This window comes from Sus scrofa, chromosome 5 (genome assembly GCF_000003025.6).
Source record: "Sus scrofa isolate TJ Tabasco breed Duroc chromosome 5, Sscrofa11.1, whole genome shotgun sequence".
Lineage (NCBI taxonomy): Eukaryota > Metazoa > Chordata > Mammalia > Artiodactyla > Suidae > Sus > Sus scrofa.
The window spans coordinates 15,345,590-15,367,993 of record NC_010447.5 but is presented as its reverse complement, the minus strand read 5'-3'; the positions used below and the strand labels follow the sequence as shown (position 1 = coordinate 15,367,993).

The following is a 22,404-nucleotide window of genomic DNA, read 5'->3' as shown; positions in this document are numbered from 1 at the left end:
GGAGGCTAAATTCATATTACATGTGTGGTACAAGAACCCCAAGCTGAGACTTCATCATAAATAAGGTTTAGAACTAAAGAATGAAATAAGGAAGTCCCAGGAGTTCCTACTGTGGCTCTGTAGTAATGAACCCGACTAGTACCCATGAGGATGCGAGTTTGATCCCCGGCCTCACTCAGTGGGTTAAGGTTCTGGCATTGCTGTGAGCTGTGGTGTAGGTCGCAGACATGGCTCAGATACCAAGTAGCTGTGGCTGTGATGAAGGCCAGGAGCTGCAGCTTTGATTTGGCCCCTAGCCTGGGAACTTCCATATGCTACAGGTAAGGCCCTAAAAAAAAAAAAAAAAAAAAAAAAAAAGCAAAAAATAAGTAAATAAATACAAGGAGGAATTCCCTTGTGATGCAGTGGGTTGAGGATCCAGTGTTGTCACTGCAGCTGCTCGGATTGCTGCCATGGTGCAGGTGCAATTCCTGGCCCAGGAATTTCCACATGCCATAGGTATAGCCGAAAAAAAAAAAGGAAAAGAAAAGAAAGAAAGAAAATAGGACCATGACAGAAGAAATGAAAAGCTGTACAGGGAGTTCCCTGGTGGTCTAGTGGTTAGGACTTAGTGCTTTCATTGATGTGGCCCAGGTTCAATCCCTAGTCTGGGAACTGAGATCCCACATCAAGCTGTGGCAAAAAAAAAAAAAAAAATAGAAAGAAAGAGGAGTTCCCATTGTGGCACAGCGGAAATTAATCCGACTAGGAACCACGAAGTGGCAGGTTTGATCCCTGGCCTTGCTCAGTGGGTTAAGGATCCGGCATTGCCATGAGCTATGGTGTAGGTTGCAGACTCGGCTCAGATTCCGAGGTGCTGTGGCTCTGGTGTAGGCCAGCAGCTACAGCTCCGATTAGACCCCTAGCCTGGGAACCTCCACATGCCTCGGGTACGGTCCTAGAAAAAGCAAAAAGACAAAAAAAAAAAAAAAAAAAAAAGAGACATAATTAATTAATTAATTAATTAATTAAGTGGCAGAAATAAGTCTAAAAGTATCAGCAATCACATTAAATATGAAAAGATTAAACTTATCAAAAGAGACTATGGGATAGTCTTTTGATAGACTGATAATAATCTGATAGTAGTTTTTTTTTAATCCAACTACTCACAGATTACCAAGATACATTTAAAGCAAAGTAATCTAGAAAGGCAGAAAATTTAAAGTAAAATTAAAAGATTTGTGAGTTTACTGGTGACTCGGTAAGTTAAGGATTTGGCATTGTCACTGCTATGACCCAGGTTTGATCTCTGGCCTGACAACTTCCACATGTTGCAGGCTCAGCCAAAAAAATAAAAATAAAAAAAAAGATTTGCTATACAAATAGTAGCCAAAAGAAACCTTAATACCTTAATATTATTCATTAATTAATATTAATACTAGACAATAAGACAAAGAAAAATCATTAATACGCAGCCATCAAGAAAGAGCCCCTTCCTCCTGGACTGAGACACCCCTCCCCACCACAGATAGTTAAGAGGCCCCAAGTACCTGGAAGAAAACGACCTTCCTGAGATCCTGCCATTTACAACATGGATGAACCTAGAGGACATTATGCTAAGTGAAAAAAGCCAGGCACAGAAAGAAAAAAACTGCATGATCCAACATATTTGGGCAGAGAAGTGGGGGGAACAGAGGGATGCTGGCAAAAGGGTAAGAAGCTGTAGTTACGTAGGATGAATAAGTCTAGAGATCTAACGTACAGCATAATGAGTACAGTCAATATTAGGTACTGGATACTGGACATTTGGTAAGGGAGTAGATTTCAACTATTAGCATCACAAAATACGAATAGTAGCCATGTGCGAATCAGCTTGACTGTAGTAACCACTCCACTGTGACATGCACGTATCAAAACATCAAGCTGTAAATCTTAAATACACAATTTTTACTTTAAAAACTAATTAAAAATTTAAAAGAGGAGTTCCCGTCGTGGCGCAGTGGTTAACGAATCCGACTAGGAACCATGAGGTGGCGGGTTCGATCCCTGCCCTTGCTCAGTGGGTTAACGATCCGGCGTTGCCGTGAGCTGTGGTGTAGGTTGCAGACGCGGCTCGGATCCTGCGTTGCTGTGGCTCTGGCGTAGGCCGGTGGCTACAGCTCCGATTCAACCCCTAGCCTGGGAACCTCCATATGCCGCGGGAGCGGCCCAAGAAATAGCAACAACAACAACAACAAAAAGACAAAAGGACAAAAAGACAAAAAAAAAAAAAAAAAAAAAAATTTAAAAGAATGCTCTTCCCAGGAGTTCCCATCGTGGCACAGTGGTTAACGAAGCCAACTAGGAACCGTGAGGTTTCGGGTTCGATCCCTGGCCTCTCTCAGTGAGTTAATGATCCAGCCATGAGTTGTGGTGTGGGTTGCAGATGCGGCTCAGATCCCAAGTTGCTGTGGCTGTGGCGTAGGCTGGTGGCTACAGCTCCGATTCAACCCCTAGCTTGGGAACCTCCACATGCCACGGGAGCGGCCCTAGAAAAGGCAAAAAGACAAAAAAAAAAAAAAAAAAAGAATGCTCTTCCCCAGGATGCAGGACTCCTTGCCCTTTCCTCCTTCCCACTGCTCGAACCCTCACCTCCAATAGCTATCTGCCTGCAGTCTACTAGGCCTAATCTCTTCATGTCCTTTATCGCTGTGGGAGTTTGGGTTCGGTTTTTTTGGCTCTTTTGGCCATGCCCATGGCATATGGAAGTTCCCAGGCCAGGGATGGAACCCCCACCACAGCAGGGACCCACGTCACAGCAGTGACAAGTCACAGCTGCACCACAGGAGAACTCCCTATCTCTGTTTATGCTGTCCATAAAAAGAAGCCTCCGATGGGAGTTCCCACTGTGGCACAGTGGATTAAGAAACTGACTGCAGTTCAGGTTGCTGAGGAGGCCTGAGTTTGATCCCCAGCCTGGTGTGGTGGGTTAAAAGATCTGGCGTTGCCACAGCTGTGGCGGCTCATATTCATTCCCTGGCCTGGGTATTTCCCTATGCCGATGGTGTGGCCATCAAAAAAAAAAAAGAAGCCCCAGACTTCCAGACTTCTCATCTCCCATGTTCTAATCCCCACAGGGTCCTGACTGCACCTTCCCTGCTCTGTCCCCATCTGTCACACACCTCTCTCCAAATTTTGAAACCCTACACTGTGCCCAACATTGTGTGGCCAGGGATTGAACCTGCATCGTCTGACACTATGTGGGGTTTTAACCCACTGAGCCACAAGGGGAACTCCCTTATGAGGGTGTTTTTGAATGAGATTAGCATTTGAATCAGCAGACTGAGTAAAGCAGGTGATCATCCAATCCATTAAGGTCCTAAATAGAATAAAAAGAAAAAGACAGAGGAAGGGAGAATTCAAATTCTCTCTCTCTCTCCCCCTGCTTGAGCTGAATTACCAGTCTTCTGCCTTTCCACTTGGACCCACACCATCAGTGTTCCTGGTTCCGAGACCTTCAGACCTCGACTGGAATTTACCCTACTGGCCTCCCCAGGTCTCCAGCTTGCAGGCCTAGATTCTCAGCTCCCATAACGGCATGAACCAATTTTTTTTTTGTTGGTTTTTTTTTTTTTGTTTTTTGTTTTTTTTGCTTTTTAGGGCCGCACTTGCGGCATATGGAGGTTTCCAGGCTAGGGGTACAATCAGAGCTACAGCTGCTGGCCTACACCACAGCCACAGCAACATCAGATCCGAGTCGCGTCTGCAATCTACACCACAGTTCACAGCAACACCGGATCCTTAACCCACTGAGCGAGGCCAGGGGTCTAACCCGCAACCTCATGGTTCCTAGTCAGATTCATTTCCACTGCACCACAACAGGAACTCCAAGCCAATTCTTATAATAAATCTCATTCTAGATAGATAGAGATATACAGATATATCCTCTTGATTCTTTTCCTCTGGAAAACACTAACATTGCCACTCTCTACAACACTGTTCCCATCTTAAGTCGCAGTGATTTCACTTGGATAATCTAACACCCATCTCTCTGAATTCCTATCTCATTTCTCTGAATTCCTTGGTTCCAATGATCTTGTCCTTTACCACACAGCCAACAATAATGCCTCCACAATCTCAATTTTTGTATCCCACCCTCTGACCATGACTTACTATTTTATAGCTCTTTATCTCACATACTCAGATTCCAACATCTTTTGATCCCACCACAACCTTCAATTTTACTGATTCTACCATCTTTTCACGTCTCTTAGGCACTTCAAGTCCTCCCTTCCCTCCAGATCTAACTTAAATTCCTTGGCATATCAGTACAAACACTCTCTTAAATATATTCTCATTGCCCCAACCCTCTACTATCTGGGTAAAACCTCCCTCTCATTAAATCCACTCCAAACATACACCCCCTACAGCTGAATATGGCTGGAGGGGGGAAAAAAACAAACAAACATATTGACTCATCTCACTTTAAATTCATGACCACAAACCTCCAGGGGCCCTTAATGCCACCTGGCAGTCAGACAATAGTTCCGCTGCAGCCACTGTCACTATGTCAAATTTACACTTCCTCCTCCCTCCACAAACCTGTGGCACCTCATCCAGAGCCCCACTCTCAGCTGAGCACTTTGATTCCTTACTGAGAATGTTAAAACAACAGGAGAAAAGGAGAACATTTTCACAAGCTGCTTCGGCCAAAGCAATGCCCCTACTTAATGGTGGGTTTGAGATATATTCTGAAGATGAAATCAGCAAGAATTGGAGATGGATTTGATGTGAATATGAGGAAGAGAAAGGAATCAATGACAATGTTTAAGTCTTTGATAAAATATTTTCTCAGTTAGAACCTTACTTCAGTTCCCCTCTCTCTCTCTCTATCTCTCACACACACACACAGTCACATGATCACACACTGTCCCTGGCTCCTTTCCTGTTTTTTGTTTTTGATGTTTTTCAATACCAGTTATCACCAATTGAAATACTAAATATCTTATTCCTTTGCTTAATGTCTGCTTTCCCCTACTAGAGTATAAACTGCATGCAGGCAAGGATTTTTTTTTTTGGGGGGAGGGTCTTTTTAGGGCCTTACCTTTGGCACATGGAGGATCCCAAGCTAGGGACTGAATCAGAGCCATAGCTGCCAGCCACAGCCACAGCCACAGCCACATGGAATCCAAACCATGTCTGCGACCTACACCACAGCTCATGGCAACGCCAGATCCTTAACCCACTGAGCAAGGCCAGGGTTCAAACCTGCATCCTCATGGAGACTAGTCAGATTTATTTCCACCTAGCCACAGCGGGAACTCCTGCGCAAGGATTTTTATGCTTAATTCACTCATACATATCAGAAGATAATGAGCTCTCAAGGAAACTCTGTTAAAGAAATGAACTGTTTGATATGAGCAAATGGTTGGATAGTGGTATTATTTACAGAAAAAAGAATACCTTGGATTTCCCACTCTGGTGAGTAGGTTATAAACCCAACTGCAGAGGTTCAGGTTCGATTCCTAGCAGGGGAACTTCCATATGCCATGAACGCGGCCATAAAATTTTAAAAATACACACACGCGTACACACACACGCGCGCGCGCACACACACACACACAGACACACACACGCACACCCTTGCACATACCCACAACATATACATATATGTTTCTGCACTTATACAGAAAAGTTCTGGAAGGAAAAATACCAAACTGTTAGCCTGTGGGTGAGAACAGTACTACATGTGGGGAACGAGACTGAAGAGAGGGGGAAGAGACTTTCACTTTTCACTTTATACATTTTTATAATAAGCATGTTACTCTTATAAGCTTATTTTTCTTCCAAAAGGAAAAAAAAATTACATTTAACAGAAGATTAACATTCAGAGTATAAAAATTCTATAAAACAAAGAAAAAAGCCAATTAAAAATGGGCAAAGAATATAAAAAGACAATTTACAAAGAAATAGAGTCAGTAAATAGGAGTTCCCGTCGTGGCTCAGCAGTTAACGAACCTGACTAGCATCAGGTTGCAACTTCAATCCCTGGCCTCACTCACTGGGTTAAGGATCTGGCATTGCTGTGAGCTGTGGTGTAGGTCACAGATGCAGCTTGGATCCCACGCTGCTGTGGCTGTGGTATAGGCTGGTGGCTACAGCTCGGATTGGACCTCTAGCTTGGGAACCTCCATATGCCATAGGTATGGTCCTAGAAAAGACAAAAAGACGGAGTTCCCGTCGTGGTGCAGTGGTTAACGAATCTGACTAGGACCCATGAGGTTTCGGGTTCAGTCCCTGCCCTTGCTCAGTGGGTTAACGATCCGGCATTGCCATGAGCTGTGGTGTAGGTTGCAGACGCAGCTTGGATCCAGCGTTGCTGTGGCTCTGGCGTAGGCTGGCAGCTATAGCTCCGATTAGACCCCTAGCCTGGAAACCTCCATATGCCGTGGAAGCGGCCCAAGAAATAGCAAAAGAAAGAAAGAAAAGAAAAGAAACATATAGGAGTTCCCATCGTAGCTCATTGGGTTAGGGACCTGACTAGTATCCCTGAAGATGTGAGCTGGCTCCCTGGTACTGCTGAGTGGATTAAGGATCCCGTGTTGCCACAAGCTGCAGGGTAGGTCACAGATGCAGCTCAGATTTGGCATTATGGTGGGTGTGGCGTAGGCAGGCAGCTGCAGCTCCAATTCAACCCCTAGCCTGGGGTCTTCCATATGCCACAGGTGCAGCCCTGAAAAGACAAAAACAAAAAACAAAACATGTGTCCAAATTCTGAGACCTCTCTCCAAGCAGTGGAACTTAATTCTCCTCCCTGTGAGTGTGGGCTGGACTTACTGACTGCCTTAGTGACTGAACGTAGTGACTGCCTTTCTAGAGCAGAGAAAGAGAAGAGCAGAAAGAAATGTTACAGTGAGGAAAGCTGGCAGACATCACTTTATCAAGTAATCACAGTAATAACACCACGACTAAGACACGCTGACATTATCTACCCCGACAGAATGCAATGAGGACACATCACCTCTGCGGTATTTGCCCCCAAAACCCCACAAGCTCTGTCTGATCACAAGAAAACATCAGACAAACCTACACCTGACCAATGCTCTTCCAAAGTCTCAAGAGAGGGTAAAAAAAGCAAGGCAAAAACCGAGAAACTGTCACAGACTGGAGGATACCAGAGACATGATGGCTAGCTGCAATGTGGAATCCTGACCTGGATCCCAGAACTTTTTAGGACCTAATGGAAAAACCGGAAATCCAAATGAAGTCTGTAGTTTAATTCTATTGTACCAATGTGAATTTCTGAGTTTTGATAAATACGCTACAGTTATAGAAGACGTTAACAGTGGGGGACAATAATGAGAGGGTAGATGGGAACTCTCTGTACTGTCTTTACTCTTCTGCACATCTAAAATTATTTCAAAATAAGCAGTTGGTTTGAAAAAATCAATTTAGCAAGACTCATCAACATTTTTAGAATTAATACACCTTTTACCCATCAGTTCACTTCTGGCAAACTAGGGAAACACTCAAATATGTCCAAAAAGAAGGTTTGGGTTTTTTTGTTTGTTTGTTTTTTTGCTTTTTAGGGCCACACCAGAGGCATATGGAAGTCTCCAGGCTAGGGGTTGAATCAAGAGCTACAACTGCCGGCCTACACCACAGCCACAGCAACTTGGGATCCAAGCATCATCTGCTACCTACACCACAGCTCGCAGCAACACCGGATCTTTAACTCACTGAGTGAGGTCAGGGATTGAACCTGCATCCTCATGGATCCTTTTCCACTGTGCCACAACAGGAACTCCCAAAAAGAAGTCTTTAAAATTGAAAAATATTAATTAAAGCACTGTTAGAAACTAAAACGGATAGACAGGAGTTCCCGTTATGGCACAGCAGAAACAAATCTGACTAGGAACCATGAGGTTGCAGGTTCAATCTCTGGCCTTGCTTAGTGGGTTAAGGACCCGTGCTGTGAGCTGTGGTGTAGGCTGCACATGACACTCGGATCCTGAGTTGCTGTGGCTGTGGCATAGGCCAGCTGCTGTAGCTCTGTTTCGACCCTAACATGGGAATCTCCATAAGCTGTGGGTATGGCCCTAAAAAGCAAAATAAAATAAAATAAAATAAAATAGATATATGGATATTGATATAGGTAAAGATATACCTCCATTTATTGCAAAATGGTACATGCATATTATGGAACAAACACCACACAGGGGTTAAAAGAACAAAATGGGAGCTCTTGCTGTGGCTCAGTGGTAAGAACCCAAGGATATCCATGAGGATGCAGGTTTGATTCCTAGCCTGGCTCAGTGGGTTAAGGATCCCGAGTTGCTGTGGCTGTGGTGTAGGCTGGCAGCTGCAGCTCCGATTCAACCTCTAGCCTGGCAACTTCCATATGCTGCAGGTGTGGCCCTAAAAAAAACCAAAAAGTAAAATAAAATAAAAGAGCAAAATGGAGCTATACATACTGATGTGAAAAAAATCCAAAACAGGAGTTCCCATCGTGGTGCAGTGGAAACGAATCCGAATCCAACTAGGAACCATTAGGTTGCAGGTTCGATCCCCGGCCTCACTCGGTGGTTAAGGATCCGGCATTGCCATGAGCTGTGGTATAGGTCCTGTATGGCTGTGGCTTTGGCGTAGGCCAGCAGCTGTAGCTCCAATTTGATCCCTGGCAAGGGAACTTCTATATGCCACGGGTACCGCCCTAAAAAGCAAACAAAACAAAACTAAACTAAATCTCCAAAACCTATTAAGAGGAAGTTACATACCAATGTATAAACTATCATAAGAACCATACAGAAATATTTTTATGTAAGTATGTAAAGTGGGACAACCTGAAAGGGTACACAGTAGGGTTATGACAGGATTACGTCTGAAGAGGAATGTTACTGGGCAAGAGAGGTATTCTTGGGAAGGATAAGAGTTAAGGAACAAGGGAAAGGGAAACTTTCACTTTTCATTCTATAAATTTCTATAATGCTTGAATTTATTTATTTATAAATTACCTTGCAATAAAAAATAAGGAAAAAATAGGCATTTCGTAAACTGTAAAAATTCTGCTATCAGCAAAGAATCACCCTGGAAGGATATATTTCCAGAAATTACTACAGCGGCTGCCTTTGGGGAAGAGAACAGGAGAAAACTATTTTCACCAAATTCTTCAATTTTCTTTACTGCATGCTCTCACTGATTTTAAAAAATTTAACGTGCATTTTTTAAAGTACACTGTGATAAAGTACTACTATGAAAATATGCTATAGATTTAAAAGCCCCAAGGAAGAGCATGCGGTCTGTTTGAGAGCCTTCAGGAAGGGGAGAATTCCCGATGGACTCAGAAGGCACTCCAGACAGAGTGCACGAAACGCACAAAGGCACCACTAAAGTAGGAGGGTTCAGAGGTGAGGTGAAAAGAATAAAGCTTGAAAGTAGAGGAGGAGAGGGCCTTCAGGAGGGATTTGAATAATCACCAGCTCCTGAAAGCACATACTCCCTTTTGCTGCCTTTTTCAAGAAAATAATCAAATTTAGCCTTGCACACAGCATATTCTGTATGTTCCGCCTAAAGCTACTCCAAATCATGACACGGTGAAATGAGTATGTTTGCCCATAAACCCGCAGAATATATTCACCAATTCAAGATGGTACAATCCTGACTAAAGGGTAGGATTCTAAATTAAAAATTTTTTCATCTCCTATCCTCACCTATCTTCTTCTTTTGACCAACCCATAAAGCCAAATTCCAATAAGCATAGGAACAATGATGATCATAAAAACATCACCTACATGCCATTAAATATAACAAGTAGACTTCCCTGACCCAGTTCTGAAAAAATTTTGATTGTGCCATTTATAACAAATGTCTCCTAATAGGGTAGAATGAAGAAAGATGATCTAAATCTCAGCCGTAACTAGATGGCACTACTGCTTTATGGTTCTTAGGAATAAACTAAACATGGATGATACTGATTTCTTCCAAAGATAAACTGATTTCATGCAAAATGTGTTTCTAACTTCTTGATTTGGGGGGCATCAATCGAAAGCAAATTATCAACACTAACCTAGTCGAATCTGTATTGACAACAAATGATAAGTTTTATTGCCTCTCCACTCCTCTTTCAAAAACCTATGCAAAGTTTCCTTCCAACTCAGGCCACGTATAGTAAAAATAATTATAACTAATATTAATTGAGTGCATACTATGTATACTCACTGATCTAAGTTGTTGGGTTTTTTTGTTGTGTTTTGTTTTTTTTTTTGTCTTTTTGCCTTTTCTAGGGCCGCTCCTGTGGCATATGGAGGTTCCCAGGCTAGGGGTCGAATCGGAGCTGTAGTCGCCGGCCTACACCACAGCCACAGCAACTCAGGATCTGAGCCGAGTCTGCAACTTACAGCAGAGCTCATGGCAACGCCAGATCCTTAACCCACTGAGCAAGGCCAGGGATCGAACCCGAAAGCTCATGGTTCCTAGTCAGATTCGTAAACCACTGAGCCACAACAGGAACTCCTGATCTAAGTATTTTTTAACCACTGAGGAGTTTCCGGGTGACCCAGCAGTTAAGGACCAAGTATTGTCACTGCTGTGACTTAGATTTCATCCCTGGCCCAGTAACTTCTGCATGGCTTGGGCATGTCCATAAATAAATAAATAAATGGTCATAACTCAACAAAAAGATGATCTAATTTTAAAATGGGCAAAGGACTTAAACAGACATTTCTCTAAAGAAGATATGCAAATGACCATTAAGTACATGAAAAGATGTTCAACATCACCAGCCACTAATAAGGAAATGCAAATCAAATTAGAATACCACTTCACACCTTCTAAGATGGCTACAATCAAAAGAGGAAAATAGGAGTTCCCGTCGTGGCGCAGTGGTTAATGAATCCGACTAGGAACCATGAGGTTGCGTGTTTGGTCCCTGCCCTTGCTCAGTGGGTTAATGATCCGGCGTTGCCGTGAGCTGTGGTGTAGATTGCAGCCGCAGCTCAGATCCAGCGTTGCTGTGGCTCTGGCGTAGGCCAGTGGCTACAGCTCCGATTTGACCCCTAGCCTGGGAACCTCCATATGCCGAGGGAGCGGCCCAAGAAATAGCACAAAAAAAAAAAAAAAGGAGGAAAATAACAAGTGTTGGCAAAGATGTGGAGAAATTGGAACCCTTGCACATTTCTGGTGGAAATGTAAAATGGTACAGCCACTGTGGACAGCAGCATAGCAGTTCCTCAAAATGCCTAGAAATACTACATAATCCAGCAATTCCATTCTCTGGTGTAGACCCAAAAGAATTGAAAACGGGTATTCAAACAAATACTGGTACATGAATGTTCAAAGCAGCATGATTCACAACAACCAAAAGGTAGAAATGAGAACACTGCCCATGGGACAGATTAAGTGGATAAACAAGATATGATATATCCATACACTGGGATAGTATTTGACTATAAAAAAGGAATCAAGTATTAATGCATGCTACAACATGGATGAACCTTAAAAACATTATGCTAAGTGAAAGAAGGCAGACACAAAAGGTCACGTATTAACGATTCCATTTACTTGAAATACCCAGAACAGATAAATTTGTAAAGAGGAGGTTGCCTGAGATAGGGAGAGGGAAAATGAAGACAGACTGCTTAATGGGCAGGCAGCCTCCTTTAGGATTGAGGTAACAGTTCTGGAACTAGACAGAGTGACGATTGTACAACATTGTGAATGTACTAAATACCACTGAACTGTGTATTTTAAAAGGGTTAATTTTTGGGGGGCACACCTGTGGCATATGAAATCCCAGGTTAGGGGTCTAATCGGAGCTGTAGCTGCCACACCTGCAACCTACCGGCAGTTTAGGGCAAACGCAGGATACTTAATCCACTGAGTGAGATCAAACCCCTATCCTCACAAACACTATGTTGAGTTCTTAACCTGTTGAGCCACAACAGGAACTCCTAAAAGGGTTAATTTTATATTACGTGAATTTCACCTCAAAAAAAAAAGGAGTTCCTGTTGTGGCACAACCAAAACAAATCCGACTAGGAACCACAAGGTTGCAGGTTCGATCCCTGGCCTCACTCAGTGGGTTAAGTATCTGGAGTTGCCATGAGCTGTGGTGTAGGTCACAGACAAGGCTTGGTTCCTGCATTGCTGTGGCTGTGGCACAAGCCGGCAGCTGTAGCTCAACCCCTAGCCTGGGAACTTCCATGTGCCGCAAATGCGGCTCTAAAAAGAAAAAAAAAAAAAAATCCTTCGGGGGGGGAAAAAAAAAAAGAAAGAAAGAAATCCAGTTTCTCTTGTGACTCAGCAGGTTATTGACCTGACATTGTCTCTGTAAAGATACAGGTTCCAAGCCTGTATCAGTGGGTTAAGGATTTGGCTTTGCCTCAAGCTGCAACGTTGGTCACAGATGTAGCTTGGATCCCGAGTGGCTATGGCTGTGGTGTAGGCCGGCAGCTGCAGCTCTGATTCAACTCCTAGCCAGAAACTTCCATATGCTGCAGATACGGCCATAAAAACAAAACAAAGTAATCATCATGTAAAATAGAATACAATTCTACTTAATCTTATACTTACCCCAGGCTAGGGGTCCAATTGGAGCTGCAGCTGCCGGCCTACGCCACAGCTAAAGCAACACCAAATCCAAGCCATGTCTTCGACAGCAATCTTTAACCATCGAGCCAGGCCAGATAACAAACCTGAATCCTGCTGTGGCTCTAGTTACAGCTATGGTTCAGGTTTGATCCCTGGTCGGGGAACTTCCTCAGGCTGCTGGCTCGGCCAAAAAAAGGAAAAAAGAAATCTAGTGTATACTGATCAGCAAGATATAACGAAACATCAAGTCTGCATCTAAGCTAACTGGCTGACTTAGTCTGCGGTGGTTCTGTACCACCTACTATTCAGGTCCTATAACACCTTAATTTTCTGTCATTCCATCTTAGTTATAAATAAGTTTCACTGTTCTCAAATGTGAGGGAGCGTCTAATGAGGAGATCCTTGTCCTGAAGGCTCTTGCAGGATATGCAGGCAGACTCTGACGGCAGTTTACTATAAAGATACAAAAAATTAACCAAAGTAAGCAGAAGGGTCACTCCCACCGCACTAGGACACATTTTGAATCAACCTAACAGCAGAAGATAGCCAGGAAGAGCCAGAAGGGGGAGGACCACACTGATACATAATCAGACACCAAGTAGAGAATTCAAAGGAAGTACTGCTCTACTACTGATGGTCCTTAAAACAGCAGCAAATCATTGACGGGACGGATCACATGCACAGAGGAAAGACTGTAGGTTTTACAAATTGGGCTTTTCAGTTCTATACACGTCAGGAGGAAGTAATATCACTGACAGCATCTTCAAGTACAAAAGATATCTTCACTTATCCAACATGACCCATCTATAATTATATAAAGGCCTCATCACAAACCTCCTTCTCAATGTCAACACCCTTTAGCCAACTCTAAAGAAGAACACACACAACACACATTCCACAACTAGTAATCATGTCATTCTGCTAATTAAGTAATATAAAAATCCTTACCAACAATCTAAGGTTGTCATTTAGGGTATGAACGAGTAAGAATCCCTGTGTAACTCCTAACCACAAATTAGTCATAGGACAATGACCGCAGAAGTTGCCTTTAAGCTGATGGCTATTCTCAGACCCTGCAGAATGTTTTAGAGGCCTAGGGCTGCTGCAGAATCGGTGTAGAAGATGGATGAATAACTCAGGAACCCACCACAACCAGCTGCCACGGTGGGTTTGAACATGGGGAGTAAATGCTGCCCTCTGGCCAATCTTTAATATCCAGCAACTTAAAAATAAAGTGTTTACGAACTTTAAATGAAATATGATTTACAGACCAAGAGACCACCTCTAAGGTAAGGATGACCTCACTAAGTCTCGTAAGAGGCTCCCAGAAAATGGTATGTGAGCCCGAAGTCCCTCTGTAACCCAATAATCTCAAGAAGCAAAATGTAGTCATAATTAACCCCCTTGTGACATTTAGAAAAAAGGAAATTGGAGTTAGACCCATCCTAAGAGACAGCTCACTGTCAGTCTGCAGCCATTTCAATCTATTATATATGGTATTATGTAGCAACTCCTTCTCTCAAATGTATACAGAGAGGAAGAAGAATGGACTCAAACAATACTTCCTGTACTACAGCTACCTTCTTGAAATATTTAAAGCATACATCAGGCACTCAAACTTTTTTCAAGAAATAAAGATGTGATACAGAAGGTAAGCAATAACCAGCAGCTCACACATGTAAAACTTTTTTCTCCTTTTTTGGCCATACGCACTGCATATGGAAGTTCCCAGGCCAGGGATCAAATCTGAGCTGCATCTGTGACCTAAGCCACAGGTGGCTGCAGATGGATCAACGGTGGATCCTTAACCCACTGTGCCAGGCTGGGGATGGAACTGGTGATGCCACAGGACAAGTCAGATCATTAACCCACTGCACCACAGTGGGAACTCCTCATGCACGACATTTTTTTTTTTTTTTTTTGTCTTTTGCCTTTTCTGGGGCCACTTCCGCGGCATATGGAGGTTCCCAGGCTAGGGGTCGAATTGGAGCGGTAGCCGCCAGCCTACGCCACGCAGCAACTCGGGATCCGAGCTGCATCTTCGACCTACACCACAGCTCATGGCAACGCCAGATCCTTAACCCACTGAGCAAGGCCAGGGATCGAACCCACAACCTCATGGTTCCTAGTCGGATTCATTAACCACTGCGCCACAACAGGAACTCCGGCACGACATTTTTAAATGAAAAAAAGTAACATAGGGGTTCCCGTTGTGGCTCAGCAGAAACGAATCCAACTAGTATCCATGAGGATGCAGGTTTGATCCCTGGCCTCGCTTAGCAGGTTGGGGATCTGGCATTGCCATGAGCTGTGGTATAGCTCACAGACTTGGCCCAGATCCCGGTGGTATTGTGGCTGTGGTGTAGGCTAGCAGTTATAGCTCCAATTTGACCCCTAGCCTGGGAAATTCCAAATGCCGCAGGTGTGGCCCTAAAAAGCAAAAAGTACCCTTTCAATCAAAGGCAGCAAAGTGAACTGAAGAGGCTCTACACTATTGACACATTTTCCAAATATACATCCAGGTAACATGATCATCCACATTTATCGGTATGACTGGAAAGATCCCTGTATAACAAAGGGTTCCTTCCGCATTGGATACATTTCATACTTTTGAACAGCAACTCCCATTTTCTTCATCAACTGAAAATCTGCAAGATTTTCAAAAAGTACTTTTATTGCTAAGCTGAAATGTATTTTAATGTAGAGATGTCTTGATATATAAGTAGACAGAAGCTAAGAGAGAACCATGAAAACTGGATAATTCATTTCCTTTTGAATCACTTCCAGTGCAAATGTCCTGCAAACAGAGGACAGAAACAGAGAGGAAACAGCAGCCCGAGAAGATAAGACCAAGTGCTACCTTCAGATGACTACACAATAAAACCACCATTTAAAGTAACCAAGTTTGGAGTTCCCGTTGCGGCTCAGTGGTTAACAAACCCAACTAGGAACCATGAGGTTTCGGGTTCAATCCCTGGCCTTGCTCAGTGGGTTAAGGATCCAGTGTTGCCATGAGCTGTGGTCTAGGTTGCAGACGCAGCTCGGATCTGGCGTTGCTGTGGCTCTGGTGTAGGCCGGCAGCTGTAGCTCTGATTAGACCCCTAAGCCTGGGAACCTCCATATGCCTCAGATGCAGTCCTAGAAAAAGACTAAAAAATAAATACATAAAGTAACCAAGCTTTCACAAAAAATTAAACATAGGATTACCATATGATCCAGAAACTCCACTTCTGGATTTATATCCCAAAAACTGAAAACAAGGACTAGAAGAGGTATTTGTACACCAGTGTTCACAGCAGCATTATTCACAATAGCCAAAAGGTCGAAACAACCTGTATCCATCAACAGAGGAATGGGTAAACAAAATGTGGTACATGCATACAAAGGAATACTATTCAGTCCTAAAAAGGAATGAAGTTCTAACACATGCTAAAACACTGATCAATCTTCGCTTTTTTTTTTGTTTTTTTTTGCTTTTTAAGGCCACACTTGTGGCATATGGAAGTTCCCAGGCTAAGGGCTGAATCGGAGCTGCAGCTGCTGGCCTAAACCACAGCCACAGCAACACAGGATCTGAGCGACGTCTGTGACTTACACCACAGCTCACTCCAATGCCAGATATTTAACCCATGGAGTGAGGCCAGGGATCAAACCTGCATCCTCATGGATACTAGTTGGGTTTGTTACCACTGAGCCACAATGGGAATTCCAATACTGATAAACCTTGAAGACACTGTGCAAAGTGAAATAAGCCAGACACAAATGGACATACTACATGATTCCATTTATACAAGGCACCTAGAACAACTATATTCCTAGAGACAGAAAGTGGAATGGTGGTTGCAAGTGGCTGGGGGAAGAGAGGAATGGGGAGTTATTTTTTAATAGGTATGGAGTTTCAGTATGGAAAGATAAAAATTTCTGCAGCTGGATGGTGATGATGGTTGCACAGTATTATGAATGTACTTAATGACACTTAACTGTATACTTAAAAAAAATGGTTTAGGAGTTCCCATCATGGCTCAGCAGAAACGAATCTGACTAGTATCCATGAGGATGCAAGTTCCATCCCTGGCCTCGATCAGTGGGTTAAGGCTCTGGCGTTGCCATGGGCTGTGGTGTAGGCTGCAAAAGCAGGCTTGGATCCCGCCTTGCTGTGGCTGTGGTCTAGGTCAGCAGCTGCAGCTCCAATTCAATCCCTAGCCTGGGAACCTCCATATGCTGCAGGTGCGGCCCTAAAATGACAAAAAGAAATTTTTTTTAAATGGTTTCAAGGGTAAATTTTATGTTATGTACATTTTAAGTAACCAAGCTAGAATGGCAGCTCACAGGGTTAAGGATCTGGTGTTGTCACTGCTGTGGCTTGGGTCGAAGCTGTGACATAGGTGTTCGATCCCCGACCCAGGAACCTCTGTATGTTGCAGACACAGCAAAAAAAAAAAAGGTGGTCAAATTTTTGTGCCAAAAACAGATCAAGAGAAGTTTTAAAAGTCTGCAAGAGGCATGCTTCACTATAATCCTCCAGAGCCCAGGTGACTTGCCAGCAAGTCAAGAACTCAGAAAAGGAGGGATGGACATGCCAGTTTCATGTACCTACAGACCTACAGATATATATCAATATCCCATCATTGGTATATAATGAGAATTTATATTAGAAGGTGAATTAGGAGTTCCTGTCTTGCCACAGCAGAAATAAATCCCACTAGGAACCATGAGGTTTGCAGGTTCGAACCCTGGCCTTGCTCAGTGGGTTAAGGATCTGGCATTGCCATGAGCTGTGGTGTAGGTCGCAGACACAACTCAGATCTGGCGTTGCTGTGGCTGTGGCACAGGCCAGCAACAGCTCCAATTAGACCCCTAGCCTGGGAACCTCCATATGCCACAGGTGCAGTCCTAAAAAGACAAGAAAAAAAAAAAGGTGAATTATATTCTACAGGAAGTCATTTGCTAATTGAATGGGCTCTCCTTCCCAACAATTAAATCAGAAAAATATAAGCTTTACCTCCCAGTCTCCAATGTAAGCACACGACTGAAATAATCAGTTTTATTTCTAACAAAGTGGATCCTAGAGTGATTGCAAGTTCCCAGTTTTAATATGGTGGCTCTACAATCGAAACTGCAGGCAGCAAAATAATAATAATAAAAATGAAAATATAAAATTCTTTCACTACCATTTTTAAGTTACTTAACCTTTCCGAGCAACATCTGAAACGTGGGGATAATGCTCGCAGCTACCTTACAAGGGTTGTTTGAAGATCTAAAAAAGTAAAATATATAAAACACACTGAGTCCAGTCCCTAGACTACCTAAATGCTCAACAAATAAAAATTCCCTCCCCTCCTGCCACTCACTGGAGCTTTTGCTGCTCCTGGATCAGCCTCCAGGAGCTATGCTGATGTTTCGTGGGTAACCTCTGGCTCCTCCCTCAGGCCCCAGCTGTTTCTCTCAGTTCTAGTTGTTTTACTCCTGGTTTCTAAGAGGATCCTGTCTATATTTAGAGATAATGCCCAGTACCAACTATAGACTCAACAGGTGCTTGGAGGGCACTTGAGCACTCAGCAGTTTTTGATTATTTCCCGGAGTTAATTGGTTTGGGCTTCACAACCGGCTGTCTTGACTTCTACAAGGAAGACTGCCACGTATGCACAGTACTTCAGCAGTATACTAGACTAAACAGAAAATTAAGTGTGCTCACAGGACAAACCCTTGGCAAGATGTTTTTGCCTATTATCCAGACCCCAGAAGATCTGTTAAATCACAGAAGCCATAAACCTTCAACAAACTTTGCAGATAGATCCCACCAACCCAATCTTTGTCTAAATCACTATATGAGACCCAAGTTTCCACCAATACGTGCTACAACCAAGATCAGGAGAAAAAACCAGGAAGAAAAACCAGGCAGGGAAGATTTAAGGAGCTGGGTCCGAATTCAGCTTTATTTACTAGCTCTGTGACCTAGTAAAGTATTTAATCTCTTAATTTATAAAATAGGAAATAACTGTGAGAATTAAATTAAATGAGATAATGATGCAAAACAATCTTACCACCTTGCCTAGCCTCATTAAGAGGTCAATCAAGAGCCTCATTATCACTAATGAGGAAGCTGCACTCTTCGCTTTATTCAGTTTTTATAACATAAAAGTGACAATTTAGATATTTTTGGACCTTTATAGTCTAATGCTACTATGCAAGACCTAGCTGAGAAATATAAACCAAAAAATTCCCAGAAATCTTAGATGAGTCAGCAAAACTTAATGCCCAACAAATAAAAAGCTTTATGTGGACTATTTATGAACACATAATGGTAACTACAATTTCAAAATCAGGAGTCATATCTAGTACCATTCAAAATCTGGTCTGGAAATCCACATATCAAGGAAATGTACAGATCATAACCCCAGAAATACTTCCCCACAATATTTTCAAATCACCTTAATTCAAACTGGAAGGTACAAGGCAGCCTGATAATTTGAAATCGGCATCAAGAATTTCTTGAGGCAGAACCCAAATGCTCTCACAAGCATAAAACCAGTGGCAGGTGGTACGTGACCATTTCTCATCGAGAAACTGTAATTCTAACAAAGTACAAGTAACTTAGATTTTATCAAGGCTAAATAAAAACAAACTTGTGGTTCTCTCCCAAACATCCTAAACTCTGCATTATCAATAACTAAACTCAAAGCACAATTCCTATTTTTAGTGGTCTGTCCTCTCTTGCTTCATTAACCACAGGTAAATTATACAGAGGGGAAAGAAATATTACAAGCATGTTTTATCAATGAAATAAATGGACTACACAGGATAACCATATTATTAAGAGTGTCTTGTACTCCTTGGCAGAGGGACATGCCAGAGAAAGATCCATCTTCTAAAAGAAGCCAGTCATCCTGGATGAATTAGGAGAAAAATGCCACTCCAGTCCACCTACCCTATACTCTCTAACTGGATTTACCCTTCCGCTTTAATTCAAATCCAAACCGCATTTATTTTCTTTCTCTGCCCCTCTTTGCTTTATTTTCCGTTCCGTTTCCCGCCCCTCCTCAATTCCAAGAATGCCCTTCTATCTCTTATTTTTAAATCCTACTTTGCCTCCAAATCCTAAGAACCTCCGATAGCCACACAGCTGACCTTACGCATCCCCGATGAATTCTCAATTCATTGTACTTCTCATACCAAACGATCCATTCTTTCATGCCTTTCGATCTCTCGTCTCTTAAAATCCAGTGCCCCACACAAGCTCACACCAAGAGTCCCCCCCTCACTCCATTGTTTCCCCGGCCTATGCTTCTGGAAACCCCCCAATTCGGACCCGGTGTCTTCCGCCCGCCCCACTGACCCCAGAAACCTTTCACCATCTGGGCACTCCAGGTCCCAAGGACTCACATCCCCCTCCTCTCGGTACCCCAACCCCCAACTACTGCCCCCTCCCCCGTGCCCTCCCTCAAGCCCGCTCTTTACACCTCTGTGCCCCTCTTCATCCCCCACCAACCCTCCGCCCAGCACCCTCAGCCTCACCTACCCCGGGCCTCCGCAGTCTCCGCGTCCCCCCAGTTCCGGCTCTGCGTCCGGGACGCTCCGGGGTCTGAGAAGAGGAAAGGAGCTCCTCCGCCGCCTCCTCCGGCTCTTCTAGAGCCACCTCCGTCGCCGCCGCGCTCCTCCCCCAGCTCTCTCGGAGCCGGGCGCCGCCCCGCCCCTCCGCCCCTTTCCTCGCTACCCTCCTCAGCCGGGTGGCGGGCTGGGAATCGCAGCGGCGGCTGGGGGCCGAAGTGCCAGCGGATCTACACCGACCTCGCCGGGGCTCGAGCTCTTCGCCCCGCCCCGCAGCCCGCTCGGGCGCGTGCGCGCCGGCCAGCCAGCGCACAGGGCGCGTGCTCGCGCCGGCGCGAACTCGGCGCGCCGAGCTCGAGGCCGTTGCAGCCAACCGGTGCGCGAGGGAGGCGTGAGGCGGCCGGCCAGCCGAGGAGCTGCGCGCGGGGAAGCTCGCGGAGAGAGGCGCCTCCAGTCCGTCGGGTTACCGCTCCTCTCGTGGACCGGTCCCTCGCGCTTCGCACTGCCCGCCGGGCCGGGCACCCGAGTTGAGGGAGCTCGGATGTCCGGGGATTGGGAAGAACGAGGAAGGGAAGGGATAGGAGGAATAGGTAGGGAACAAAGTAGATGGACGTGAGGACGGGTGGGGCAAGAGATCGTGCCCTCGTGCAGAATGGCCCGTGCCCCGAAAGAGCCGGGCGGAGTGGGGTGGGGGGCACAGCGCGTGCTGGTAGTAGAGGGCCTGAGCTGGAACTGCCGGAAAGAGCCGAAACTCCCCGGAGGTTGCCGAAGGCGGCCGCCTCGAAGGGAACCTCGAGAGGGGCTTTTCTCTCTAGGTCCAGGCGGGGACTTGGTCTCCCAGGCTTCTCCCGCTTCCCGTGCCACGACTCTGCCCCAACAGCTTAACACCACTTTCACTTTTGCCTCTGTCCCGACCCAAGATTTACTCCAAAAGGCCATTTCAGAACCACTGACTACGGGAAATGTCCTGATTCCGTAGCCACTCAGCCTCCTGGGAATCCATACAGGCTGGTAAGGAGTTGGTGGGGAGCAGTGCACCTCCCCAGCTGGGCAGAGGATAACTTCGGGAGCAAACTGAGGGACCTCTGCCATGACCCCGGACACAACTGCCCAAGTCCATTTCCTCGTTGGATTTCTAGTCTACTGAGTTGTCTGCATCCCTTTAGGCGGCTGTGGTCAGTTACACTGACGGTCGAATCTTTATGTTAAATATTCTTCTGTCTTCGTGGTTAGTTTCCCAAGCACCCCAAGGCCAGAACCATTTCTAATTGTGCACCTTTCTAGACAGTGTTCACGTGTGAAGCACTCACCGCATTGCCAAAGGGGTTGATGATTAGGAGTGGCTTAAAGGTCGGGTATTTAGGCAATCAACCTTGAAAATGTGATTAAGAATCTGTCCCCGTGTTCTTAACTTTTGAGACCAAAGCAAAAGGGGCTCTGGACAGGCACCAATGACAAGCCAGAGTGTATATGAGCGTATATAGGCACCACAGAAACAGTGTAGTTTTGGTTTTCACAGATTTGTTATTACAGTTTCAGGACAAGTAATGGAATAGTGTAATCTCTGCCAAGTCATCAGGTCCTTTGGTTTTTAACTTTGCAAGGAGTGAAGGATCAAAAATCCTCTGGAGCCCACTGGCCCCTAGTTAAATAATGCCTAACCTAATCCACCCATATCATTTACAGATCTAAAGAAAAAGGACTAGGTAGGTCATCCCACTAGTTAGGGCAGTATACCATGTGCTGCTTACTACTGAATCTTTCAAAGACTCAAATAGAAGTAAAACTGTTCTCTTTTCATTAGATAAATTGATCACCCAATGAGCAGTGGGCATTGTTCTAGATGTGGGTCACTTAACAGAATAAAACTAGATCATTATCCTCAAGGAGGGTATCCAGTTGTAATGGAGGATAAAGCTATTAAATAATTAACTATATCATGTGATAAGTGCTGAAACAGAAAAGTGCAGAGTGGTGTAGGAACAAAGAGAATGAGTGACTAATTCTTCCACAATTCCCCTTCCTTTCCATAAAGTGTAGGAATGAATGGGATGATATGACCCTGGTTAATAGGAAACTTCATACTGAAAAATGAGACCTGAACCAGTAGGATCCAAGATCTTATTCCATAATGACTGATTTCACCTACCAGAGGTCACTTGGAAACCACCATTATGGGGCCTGATGCTGTTGCAAAACCAATATAGTTTCTTCTTTGGGAGGAAAATTAAATCCCTACTTTTGGAGATCTTGCAGTCTATTAGGGAAGACATGACGCCTTCCCAATGACAGCCTTTGGTCTAATGGGAG

At 44.3% G+C, this 22,404-nt stretch overlaps 1 protein-coding gene across 2 annotated transcripts in view; it reads right to left on the bottom strand.

Annotated features, from left to right (window-relative positions):
• The window catches only part of SPATS2 (spermatogenesis associated serine rich 2), a 137,318-nt gene extending 116,946 nt beyond the window's left edge, over positions 1-20,372 (bottom strand). The window contains exon 1 of one of the 2 annotated variants that reach the window (XM_021091602.1): positions 20,062-20,372. The gene's annotated coding sequence lies outside the window, so the exon portion shown is untranslated. The remainder of the gene's footprint in view (positions 1-20,061) is intronic. The other variant, XM_013988258.2, reaches the window with a different exon arrangement.